Raw genomic sequence first — 13,012 nt, 5'->3', positions numbered from 1 at the left:
CCCCCCCCAACCCCTCACTGCCCACTGACAAAATCTTGTAAAGCCCAGCTTCCTGTGTGCACGTCATGGACCAGTGAGCTGGAGGTGGCTGAGTCTGCCAAGAGAAACAAGGCTGAATAAGTGCTTCCTTTTTTACAGCCCGGGAGGGGCTGCAGACCGCCACAGAGGGGTCCATGCGTGCTGCTCCTGGAATCTTTTTCTTGTTTTGTGTGTACTTTACATGCCTGTGATGTTGCATCACAGCACACCCTGGGAAGTATTTTTTGTTTTCTTATGTTCTTTTTAATTAAAAAAAAAAAAAAATCTATGCGTGTCCCTTCCTTGTGAGTTTTCCTGTCACTTGGCTGCTCGTTGACTCAATATGGGGCCAAGTGCAGCCTGGAGCTGAAGGCTCTTGGGACAAGAGGCAGAGAAAGAATGGGTGTCAGGCTCTTTCCCTCTGCCACATTGGCATGCAGACAGAACAAAGGTCCCCCCAAAAAGAGGAGAGCTTGTGGGACACAAAATATGGCCCGGATTATGGCTCCTGCGATTGTCATTCCTGTGTTATGATCACGTGATCCCCTAACAACCCTGCGCAGGGAGTGGTACTAATCCCATCATTATACAGATGAGAAAAACGAGGCTCAGAGTGCTTGAGCAAATTTCCTCAAGTCCCCAGGCCATCCCTGCCCACGTCTGACTCTGCAGCTCATCACGCTGTAGCACAGCCTCAGATGTGGCTGACCCTAGTGGCAGTGGCAACAGTCCTATTGGCTACAATTCGCCGAGGACTGTGGGCAGGCCCTGGGCCAAGTGCTGTGCAGGGGGAGCTCTTTTATCCTCACAACAGCCCACAAGTGTGGACAGTGGCGAGTGACTGGGGTCCTGGCACAAGTCCTGCTGGATGACTTGTGCGTGGAAGCTGGAGGTCTTCTAGTTGGAGAGCCCTCCCCAGACGCCCCTACCGAGGGCTCAAGCCATACCAAGCTGCCCCCTCAGACTCTGGGGGGCTCTCTTTCCCTGGAGTAAGAGAGGAGGTGGTAAAGAGCGATGATGATGGTGATGATGATGACATTCATTGTAGGTTTACTACGTGCCAGGCACTGTGTTAGGACTTGACCTGCCTTATTGCATTTAATCCTCCAAATAATCCAGTGCAATCAATACTACTGTCTCCACTGTATAGGTGAGAAAACTGTAACTTACAGAGAGATTCCGTAACTTGATCAAGGACACACAGCCAGGATTCGAATGCAGATCCATCGATGCCATGGCTAAAACTCTTCTCCACTGTACCTGGCACTGGGGAGCCCTGGACTCACCGTGAGAGAGCAAAACCAGGAAAACCGAGATGAGAAAAAGCGGGCCTCCTTAAAAACCCCTCAGATTGTTTCCTGGGGAACTCCGTTCCACAGAGACCCAGACTTCTCCTGGCGGTAGAGGCAGATGCAGTGCTGGCTGAGGAGGTAAAGGGAAGGGATACAGTCTCAGACCATAAAAAGAAAACCTTAGAAAACGTGGAACAAGCTGACCTCTTGCTGCACAGAATGGAAACCTGAGGCTGCAAGAGGAAGGGACGCCACAAGTGTCTCCGGTGAGATAGAGTCGGAGGCAGAGTTGGAATGTGGGTCTCTGAAGGCTGCACCAGGATTCTTTGTCACACTAGATCCCACTGCCACCAAATTTGCCCAAACAGAGACCCCCCTCCATGAAAAATCTCCGCGCCCGCTCTTTGAGCCCCACTCCTTTCCCACGACGTGCCTGCCAGGTGTGCATTCTGGACAAAGCACCCGGTGTGAAGGGGCCCAAACAGAGACCAACCTAGCCCCCCGGGAGGGAGGTGGCGATTTAGAACCCAGGTCCACAACACAAAGTCCCCACTCTCCTTCAGCCCAGAATGTAATGGGCACGGCAGTAAAAGGATTGTTTGCAGGGCTCTGACAACTCTTGTCGGTGGCTGTGACGTTCTGAGTAGCAACGCTAGGAGCTCACGGGAGGGGAGGGGGGAGTGCGCACTGCTGGAGGCGGGACCCGGGTCAAGAAGGGGGTCTCCCCGGTCAGCTTCTGCAGGCTGCTTCTTGCCCTCTTACGGTCCTCTTCCTCTGAGAAGAAATGGGATCTGAAGAGAGAGAGGGAAGGGAGAAAGGGAAGGAGAGAGGGAAGGATGGATGAAAGAGGACTGGTCGTCCACCAAGCATTCAATTCTGTGGATGGCCTTTGGGCTTATTAGCCTCCTGCAACGTGGCTCTACATTAAAGACACGTCCTCCAGCGCCAATAAAGTGTCTGAGAAGAGGGCCTCCTGTGTTTTGGGAGCCCAGGAAGGCTGCGTGGAGGAGGTGAGACGGGACCTGAAGGACGGTGGAAATGAACTAATGCAAAGAATTTTCAAATAAAAGGGAACTAAGAGAATTAATCACCTGCAGACCTAAACTAAAGGAAATTGCTCAGTCTGAAGGGAAATGGTAGTAGATGGAAGCTCAAGTCTTTCAAAAGGAATGAGGAACATCAGAAATGGTAAAATTCTGGGTAAATATTATTAAAGTCTATTTTTTCTTCCTAATTTCTTTAAAATACACAAGGCTGCTTGAAAAAAAAACCTGTAACATTATCTTGTAGAGTCTATAATGCATGTAGGTGTATATAGACTTTCAAATGGCAACTTTGCTATAAGGGATAAGGTTTTGTGGTAAATGGATCTATATGATTGCAAGATTTTTTTTTCTGCATATTTTGTAAAGTGGTACAAACTTAACTCTAAATAGACTGTTGGGCTTCCCTGGTAGCGCAGTGGTTGAGAGTCCGCCTGCCGATGCAGGGGACACGGGTTCGTGCCCCAGTCCGGGAGGATCCCACATGCCGCGGAGCGGCTGGGCCCGTGAGCCATGGCCTCTGAGCCTGCGCGTCCGGAGCCTGTGGTCCGCAACGGGAGAGGCCACAGCAGCGAGAGGCCCGCGTACCGCAAAAAAAAAAAAAAAAAAAAAAAAAAAAAAAAAAAGTCAATGGATGCAAATAGTAAGCCCAAGAAGCAGGAGCTGGCCCTATTAACATTAGATAAAATAGACCTGAAGACCAGGAATGTTATCAGAGCAAAATGGGGACTTTTAAAGTAATGAAACAGTCAACTCATTAGGTAGACAAGTATTCATAAATGGAAGAACTAAATACGTGAAGCAAAATTGACAGAATGAAAGGGAGAAGTAAACAATTCCACAATCTTGGTTGGAGGTTTCAACACTTCTCTCTCAATAACTGATGGAATAAATAGTCAAAACAATCAGTAAAGACATAGAGGATCTGAACAACACTATCAGCCCCCTTGACTAAGTTGATATTTCTAGAACATTACATCCAACGGTGTAGTATACATATTATTTTCTAGGGCCTATGATATGTTTACCCTACTCTGGGCCATAAAACAAGCCTCACAAAATTCAAAAGGATTTTAAAACACTGTGCTACGTGAAAGACGCCAGACACAAAGAGTAAATACTTATATAAATGTTTATATAAAATTCTAGAAGAGTCAATCTGTAGTGACAGAAAGCAGATCGATACAGGTATGACTCAGAGATACTGTGGGTTTGATTCCAGACTACCACAATAAAGCAAATATAGCAATAATTTTTTGGTCCCATGAATTTTTTGATTTCCCAGTACATATAAGAGTTATGTTAAAAAAAAAAGAGTTATGTTAATATTACACTATAGTCTATTAAGGTTGAAATAGCATTTTGTCTAAAAAAACAATGTTTACACCTTAATTTTAAAATACATGATTGCTTAAAAATGCTAACCATTATCTGAGCCTTCAGTAAGTCATCATCTTTTTGCTGGTGCAGGGTTTGAAATACTGTGAGAATTACAATATGACATGCAACACAGAGGCACGAATTGATCAAATGCTGCTGGAAAAATGGTACCGACAGACTTGTGTGATGCAGGGTTACCACAAAACTTCAGTGTATAAAAGTGTCTGCAACAATAAAGCAAGGGTGGCCTGTAGTTGTCTAGGGCTGTGGTGGAGGCAGAGGTGAAGATTGATTGGGAAGGAACCCCAGGGAACTTTCGGGATGATGGAAACATTCTATACCTTGATTATTCTGGTAATCACGTGTATGCATCTGTTTGTCAAAAGTCATGGACCTGCACACTTAAAACAGGAACATTTTACTGCAGGTAAATTATACCTCAATGAGGTTGATTAAAATTAAAAGAGACTTTTGGAATGTATACCAGGAAGTGACACAGCTGGTTAGAACCTTAGCAGAGGCTGGTTCCAGAACACTGAATTAATTATTTGCCAGTACTTAAAGCCTGTGAGATTTCAGGCAAATATGAAGACTTAGGCTTCTCTGAAGAGCAGGAAGCTCTGGCAATACTGAGCCAAGATGCGCCCACCTGCCATCTCCCCCACCAAACCATGGCTGGAGCAGGGGAGCAGCTACTCCCTTTAGACGGAGCACTGCCTTTCCAGTGGCCACCCTGCCTGCTTCACTCATTTAAGTGATCCGTCTAGCCCTGGTTGCCTTGGAGTTTGTGACCCATTGACTGGAGCAATAGTAGCGATTATCACTTAGTGTCTAGTTTAGCCCCTATAGCTTCTATATGGATCTCTCAGCATCTGACTTACCCTACTATCAGGCATAGATATATAGTTTCATTGTTATATTCAAGCACTCTGTGTATATTATCGTGTTAAATCCTTACAGCGACCCTACCAAGCAGGTCCTGTCATCACCCCCAGTATGTAGCTGAGGAAGCTGAGACACAGAGAGTTTAAATACACGCCCAGGTTTACACAAGCAGTAAGTGATGGAACCAGGATCCAAACCCAGAGCTGTCTGATGTCAGGGATTTTGCACGTCGGAGAAAGCCCAGCTGCGCAACTCCAGGAAGCAGGCTTCACGTGGAATTCCACGGTGCTGTGTGGGCTCCAGGGGGCGCCACTCACACAGGACACAACGCAAACGGTGCCTTCTTGGGTCTTGTAAACCTGAAGGGTGGGGTAGCCAATGGAAGGGGGGAACTCCCTCTAGCTTGGGGAATGTAATTCAGTCAACAAGATTTTCTTTAGCACCTACCATGTACCAGGTGCTGATCTAGGTGTTGGTCTAGGAGACACAGCAGTGAGCCAAGTCCCTACCCTAACAGAGCTTACCTTCTAATGGGGGAAATGGCCAATAAAACATAAGGAGGTTATCTAATTTTATTAACATTTAATACCATGCCAGTTAATGATGAATTGCTGTGAAGTGAACTGCAGCAGAGACAGGGCTCAGCAGTGACTGGGGACACTATTTAAGATCGGAAGGGGTGAGAAGGCTCTCTGAAGAGGTGACATATGAGCAGAGACTTGCAGATGTGAAGGAGGCCTGCAAAGATCTGGAAGAAGGCCACTCCAGCAGGACAATGGGAACAGCCAAGTGCAAAGGCCCTGGAGTGGGAACGAGCTCTTGGCACATTAGATGTTAAGGACCAGACACTAGTAGGACCTCACAGGCCTTGGCAACAGTGTGGGTCTCATTACATCTATAGGGGAGGACATGGGGGCAAGAATTTGCATGGAGGGCGAGATGGAAGAGAGTAAGTTCAGGGCACTCTGAAGGGTGATCAAAGGACTTAGCGCCCAACCCAGGAACAGCCCACAGCCCTCCTGAACATGTCTGTCAAAGTGTGCCCAGCAGTTCTTCTAATTGTGATTGTTTTTTCCAAAATACAGGTGTGGAGAGCCTGGCTTCTAGCAGGAAGGCAATGACACCTGGTCTGGTTTCAGAAAATCTTTCTTATGCAAAATTCCATCTCCATCTCAATCACCAAAGGCTCTGACGCATTCCACCTGAGTCTCTGGCTGCAGGATGTGCTAGACAAAAAGGGAAACAATGTCCCTGAGTGACAAACTCCAGTGAACAGCCACTCACCTGCTAGGTGACCTGGGGTGAGTCACTTCTCCTTTCTGAGCCTCAGTCCCCTCCTCTGTAAAATGGGGCTACTCGTGCCTCATTTCCAGAGTGACTCATGGTAATTAATCAAGATTGGGTTTTTGAAAACACTTTGTGCACGACCAGTTCATTTATTTACTAATTTATTTTCTGTCTCCCCAACTAGGATGTAGATGCCTTGAGAGTAGGGTCTTGTCGCTGGTTCATCTCAGCGACACCAGGGTAATGCACAGAGCCTGGCACACAGTTAGCGCACAATGATATTTGCTCATTTAATGAATAGTATATGCTTAGTAATTACCTGCAGATATAATGTTGGATGTGGCTTCAGATCCTTTAGTTTCTGAATATTACACAACAGGATTTTCTCTTTCGGGTCCAAATGAGCATTACATGATTTGTATTGTGTTAAGGTTAGTAGTGACGGTTATTTACATGAAAATGTCTCTCTGAGTGAGCAGATATGCCTGTGAGTCTGTTAACACATCCTAACTACCTTTGGATTTTCTACCTAATCTGTTGATATGGGTAGAATATATGACATAACCAGTGTCTACCCCAACTTCTACCGTACAGAAAAGGAATTTAAATTAATATCTATATTTAATGCATTTGTTCATTCTTTTTTTCAGTAAATATTTATTGAGAAACTTCCATTGAACTGTGGGACTCAGCATGGAAGTACATCACTCATAGACCCTGCCCTCGAGGAACTTACATTCTAGCAGGAGACAGGCATAAAGCAACTCATTATACAAATAAGTAGCTGCAATTGAAGTTAGAGCTAAGCAGGCCAAGTCCAGGTGCTATGAGTGTATCTATCAGGATTCCTGACTTGGACCAGGGTGTCAGGGAAGGCCTCTGTGAGGAGGTGAGGTTTGTGCTGAGCCTGAGAGGTGAGAAGTGAGGGGAGAGAGCGTTGAGCCAGCCAGAGGGATCAGTGGGCACGAGGGCCTGTCCTGGGAGAGGTCTTGTACTTCTGAGGATCAGAAGGGAGAGGGATAGGTGACAATGTTGGAGGTTTGGCAGGGGGCAGGTCAGGCAGGGCTCTGTGGACCTGAGAAAGGATTTGGATTCAGTCTACAAACAAGCAACACCACCAACGTGGTTTAAATCCGGTAGAGACATGAACACATTTACTTTCTTTCTTTCTTTTTGTAAATGTTATTGAAGTATAGTTGATTTACAATCTTGTGTTAATTTCTTCTGTACAGCAAAGTGACTGTACATGTACATATATCTGAAATCACTTCGGCTGATGTTTCCACGAGACTTTGTACATTTCAGTGTATTCAAAACTGGAAACTCATGTTTGATGACCTTGTAATCTTGCAAGGTCAGTAGTGCAGTTCAAACTCTCCCCCATGTTACAGAGGAGGAAACTGAGGCACAAGGACGTGGGAAGGCTTGATAAAAGCTGTTTGATAAGCAGGGCAAGGTCTTTGGAGCAACATCGATCTATCAGTGAATAAATGGAGTGTGGGAGGGAGTATAAGGAACTGGGTATTAGAAATGGTCCTATGTTCTCTGGCTCTGGCTCTCCCTGATAATATTAAAAATGGTGACTCGGCAGTGAGGCAATCTGAATATGTATGAGCAGAACGTCAGCTGATGGCCAACCTAAGAGCCCATGGCCACACCTGTCCTCCCTCCAGTACTGAGATCTTAGCACTAACCCCCACTGGGGAAGGTGCATTCTAAACCTGGTCCAAGCTTATCAACGGTCTGCTCCTTCTCCAGGGTCCCTTATTTCCTAACAAAGCCACACTTCCTTAGCTTCAAAATTAATAAGATAAAAATGAGGATAACCAGTGTCTATCAAGACTACTGTGCTTGTCTGCTCAGCACCTACTCCACACCTCCTCCTTCTGGTAACAGCACCCTGATTTTTGTCCTTGGGCAACAGCTCTGTGGTGAGCAAACTACCCAGAGCTAGCCAGTAAGGCTCAGCACTGATCTCCACTTAAGCCTGACCGGTAATAGGCATTCAGTAAATGTTTTCTAAGTTTAATAAAATTTACTACTTTACGACTGCGTTAGTCAAGACTCTTGGCTGCAAGTGACAGAAACGCCCACCCAAGAGAGTTTTATTGGCTCACGTAACAAAAAGTTCCTATGATAGGGCTGACTGCTCTCCCACCACCACCAGCAGGTGCAAATGTGTAGCGACATGAAAGAGCATGGCCAGAGCCTTGAGATCAAGGAGGAAAGGGGACACGGATGTCATGGACTCAGGGCAGCAGTTGGGCATCTTATTTGCAGCCACAGAAACTCACTCTGGATAACAATAGTGGAAAAGGACACAGTGGAAGGATCTTGAGTGGCTCATGGATCAAAGATAAGACTGGGGAACCAGGTGCAGGAGAAAGATGAGACCAAGGAAGACCAGGTGCAGGAATGACAGTTCAGGTCAGCCGCCGGCCCCTGTGGTGAGAACCACAGTGCTGGCACCTCACCACTCCTCCAGGAGTAATTCTTACCTGGGCCACTCCTCAAGGTTGAAAGCCCAAGGGCAACATGCAAATGACCCAGCTGAGGTCCTGTAGTTCCACTCTGCCTGAGTAGGGAGGGGTGGCGCCTGGGCCTTGCCTTCTTCCAAGACTAACACAAAATTCTTCCCTAATTAAAAGGGGCTTGGGGGCTTCCCTGCTGGTGCAGTGGTTGAGAGTCTGCCTGCCGATGCAGGGGACACGGGTTCGTGCCCCGGTCCGGGAAGATCCCACATGCCGTGGAGCGGCTGGGCCCGTGAGCCATGGCCGCTAAGCCTGCGCGTCCGGAGCCTGCACTCCGCAACGGGAGAGGCCACAACAGTGAGAGGCCCGCGTACCGCAAAAAAAAAAAACAAAAAAACTCATAAGTAATACGATGTTATCTTTACATAAATAAAGGGAACAAATTGAATTAAAATAGCATTTAACAGATTTTCATTATGTAAACTTTTGGGAAGAAATCTGTAGTTCTTGGGCTTGGACCAGGGAAATATAAAGGGAAGAGGTGAGAGTAGTTAAGTTTCAGATATATTGGCCAAAGAGGGGGAGGCCCCGCTCACCAAAAAAAAAAAAAAAAAAAAAAAAAAGGGGGGGGTGGGGCTTGGATGCCAATCTGGAGAAAGCATAACATTTGAAGAGGTGAGCTGAGGAAGAACCTCATGGGAATACACATTCTGATGCTTTGGGGGCCAGCTGATCACATGTCCCTACTAAAGACATCCAAATTCAGTTTTAGAAATGACTCTTTTGGACAGACCGTGTCAGATTCAGCTATGAGCCACCAATATGGAAGGAAACGTAACCTTTATCTTTTGGGTGATGGGGAGCCATAGGAAGATTTAAGCCAGAGGCGGGGGGGACGTGGAAACAGAGAGAGATGGTAGGGCCAGCGAATCAGGCCATGGCTGTGGGGTTCGGATGGAGGGGATGGACTTGAGACCTTCTGAAGAGAAAAAGAAGGCAGGATCTGGCGACTGAAGCTACAAGGGACGTGTTGGGAGAGGGAGAAGTAACAGTCAAGAACTCACCAAATTACTGGCGTAGGGGATCGAACATTATCAAACGCCTCCTCTCAAGTGCTTCATTTTTTATTTTTTTTTTATTAATTTTTTTTTTTTGCGGAACGCGGGCCTCTCACTGCTGTGGCCTCTCCCGTTGCGGAGCACAGGCTCCGGACGCACAGGCTCAGCGGCCATGGCTCACGGGCCCAGCCGCTCTACGGCATATGGGATCTTCCCGGACCGGGGCAGGAACCCGTGTCCCCTGCATCGGCAGGCGGACTCTCAACCACTGCGCCACCAGGGAAGCCCTCAAGTGCTTCATTTCTGTTAGCAAGGAAAGGATATTGTAAAGGCCAAATTGCACAACCAAAGAGGAAATCCAAAGGCAGACAGAGAGAATAATAGAAAGGCCTCTACATTGACAGTGTGATTCATTATTATTCTTTAAGTTGAGAAGGAAACAAATAATTGATCCTGGATGAAGAAATTGGGCTTGGCTGAGCCTGGGGCTATGGGAGGTAAGTCTGCTCCAGAATTCCCTGGGGGCGTGTAGCTGATGGGTGAGAAGGAAGGAGGGGAGGAGTGGGGCTGCAAATGCTTAAAGAGACATTTCGTCCAGGACTGGGGCTGGGAAAATCAAGGGGACTGGGTATCACTGTTTGGAAGGGAGGAGGACGTTGGCAACACTCAGCACTGTCCCTGGAGATGTGCCTTCTTGCCAGCTTACTTGGTTTTTGAATAAATCTTCAGGCTAGCCTGGAGGGAACCCAAGCTGAGCCCCATCTTTTCCAGATGAGGAAACGCAGACCACGAAAGCTGGGACAGCTAAAGAAGGTCACACGCTTAGGAAGTAGTGGAGCACAAGCTAAATCTGGTCAAGATTCCTGCCTGCCAGTAGAATCCAGGGCCCCTGAGCCACCAGGTCCTGGGAGTAGCGATTTATGTCGCGTAGAATCTCCCACTGATTTAGCCACTTGCACAGTGTTTGATAAATAGTCATAGAAGGGAATTTATTTTCCGTTGGTTTGCTATCAGTTGATCTATCAAGCAACCAGGATGAACTGAGGTTCTCCTATGGGGATTCAGAGCAGAGGAGAGGAAAATCAATGAGGGCTTGATGAGTCAGAGAGTCTTCCCTAAGAGTAGGAAGGGAAGGACTGGATATGCCAGGAGAAGAGAAGAGAGCCATCCAGGAGGCCAGGACAAGGGATGCATTTTAATAGATCTTCCCATTAATTTTTAATGCCCCCCTTAAGGGTGGTGAGAACCCAAATTTGACTATGGTCTGTAAAGGATTCCTAGGCTCTGTATGGATGTAAGACAACCTAAGACATGGAATTGGGAGACCAAAATAATGAAATTGGACACAGTCCAATGGTCTGGGTCAGAGTTCAGCAAACTTTTTACGTTAAGCTCTACAAGCCAAGTGACAAAACTAGGATACTATACAATACAATAAATACAATAAAAATAAAATAACTGAGTGCAATGTTTTGGAATACCGTTCTACTAATGAGAAGATGGGATTCTCGGAGGGATAACATTTCATTTGGTTGAGATTCAAAGTGGGTGTCACCTATCCTCAAAATCAATCGCAAATGTTCATCCGTTAATGCTGATCTGTAGTGAATTTTATGTGCTTCCTATTTGACAGTGTCTTTTACACAGAGAGGTGACACTCGTGGCATCCCTGTGATTGGCAGTGCACCAAGCAACAGGGCTAAGGTCTGAGAGACCAGCTCTGCCTAGCACAAAAGCCTCCGTGGATGGGAGGTAAAACAATGAGCGGGTCTTGTTCCAATAAGACTTTATTTATGGACACTAAAATTTAACTTTCTTATAATTTTCACATGTCACAAAATAATCTTCTTTTGATTTTTTTTCAACTGTTTAGGAATACAAAAACCTGTACAGCAGGGGAGAGATTTCCCAATAGAATGATTCTTTGGCGTTCTTGCTGGGAATTGGGCATGTTTCTTCCAGCTTTTCAGCATCCCAGGCCACCTGCTCATCTGGTTCTTTCCGTAAAGAATTCACTTTGTATCAGGTTGAGATGAGGCCTCCCTGTCCTTCTCCCGCTCTTCCCTTACCTGGCTTGGCATGGAGCTCCTTCAGAGAGCCTGAGCCATGGGGAGGAGCCTGGGTGAGGGATACCGGGGGAGGCAGGTAGGACAGCAGGGGCCACCTCTGCAAACTGGCTGTCAGCGCATGCCAGGCTCTCCTCATCCACAGAAATCCATACCCTCAGTGCAAGCTTAGGTGTTCTGCCTTGCTGTTCCCATCTGTAAAATGGGCTAGACAATCACCTTTCTATTAAATGTGATTTCACACCTCCTTATTGGGCTCCTGGGGGTTACAGAGGTGACCAGCACAGGTGCAGCCTCGGCTCCACCAGGTTCTCGGTCTATCGTTCCTCAGTTCATGGCTTGGCTAAACCCTGTCATCTTTCCTCTTTCTTCCTCAGAGAGGCTTCCCTGACCTCCCGTCTAAAGTAGAGCCCCAATAGTCTTTCACAGCCCACCTCCCAGCCTGTCCCCTTCAGTGGGCTCTGTCCCATGAGGGCTCATCAGACATTTTACTCCCGAACCTGGCACAGAGCTGACCCAGAGTAGCAGCTAAAATATATTTGTTGAATAAAAGCAAGGACTGGGGAAGACAGCTGTTAAACGTGATTGCAGTGGGAGGAAAGGAAACTTCATCCCTTTAGGATCTCCTGAGGTTTAGTACCTACCAGGGATTTTCCCTCAGGGCAGAGACTATATTTTACAGGACGCAGCAAGGTGCCCGGATAGCCCAATGAACATTTACTAAAGGCCCATCCTGTGCTAGCCACGTGTTTTTTGATATGTATCTCTCTTAGTTTTCACCATGGCCCCTTGCACAGCTGAGAGCATTGAGGCTCTTACATAAATGGCACTCCACAAACATTTATAGTTCGATCAAATCACCAGGTTTGATTTAGACCAGAGATTGTAAAAAGATCTCATTTCACGGTCCAACATTACCTTGTGTGGGTCAATTCATTTGACCCACACAAGGTAATGTTTTTTTATTAGAAAATAAGGATTTTATTAGAAATTTTATTAGAAAATAAGGATTAGAAAATTAGGAAAATTGCATTTGTTGATGTAATTAAGTGAAGGGTCTTGCAATGAGTTTATCCTGGATCACCCAGTGGGTCCTAAAATCATTGACAAGTATCCTTATAAGAAGGAGAAGAGCAGAAGCACAGACACACAGAAGGGGAGAGAGCCACGTGAAGACTGAGACAGAGATTGGAGTGATGCAGCCACAAGCCAAGGAAAGCCTGGACATGCTAGAAACTGGAAGGGGCAAGGAAAGATTCTCTCCTAGAACCTTCAGACACCTTAGTTCTGGATTTCTGGCCTCCAGAACTCTGAGAGAATAAATTTCTGCCACTTTAAGCCGCCCAGCGTGCGGCAACTTGTCAAGGCAGCACTAGGCGGTGAACACAGCGGCCTTCTCGGAGCTCAGCAGAAGGAGTGCCGTGATCGATTTCTGATGTCTGCACGGGCGAGGGAGGACAGGGTGGCAGGCACGTGCTAAGTATCGGCCAACTTTGACTTAGATCAACCAGA

The sequence above is a fragment of the Neophocaena asiaeorientalis genome, unplaced genomic scaffold, assembly GCF_003031525.2.
Source record: "Neophocaena asiaeorientalis asiaeorientalis breed wild unplaced genomic scaffold, Neophocaena_asiaeorientalis_V1.1 scaffold268, whole genome shotgun sequence".
Lineage (NCBI taxonomy): Eukaryota > Metazoa > Chordata > Mammalia > Artiodactyla > Phocoenidae > Neophocaena > Neophocaena asiaeorientalis.
The sequence above is the reverse complement of the archived record's forward strand: the minus strand, read 5'-3'. Positions refer to the sequence as shown.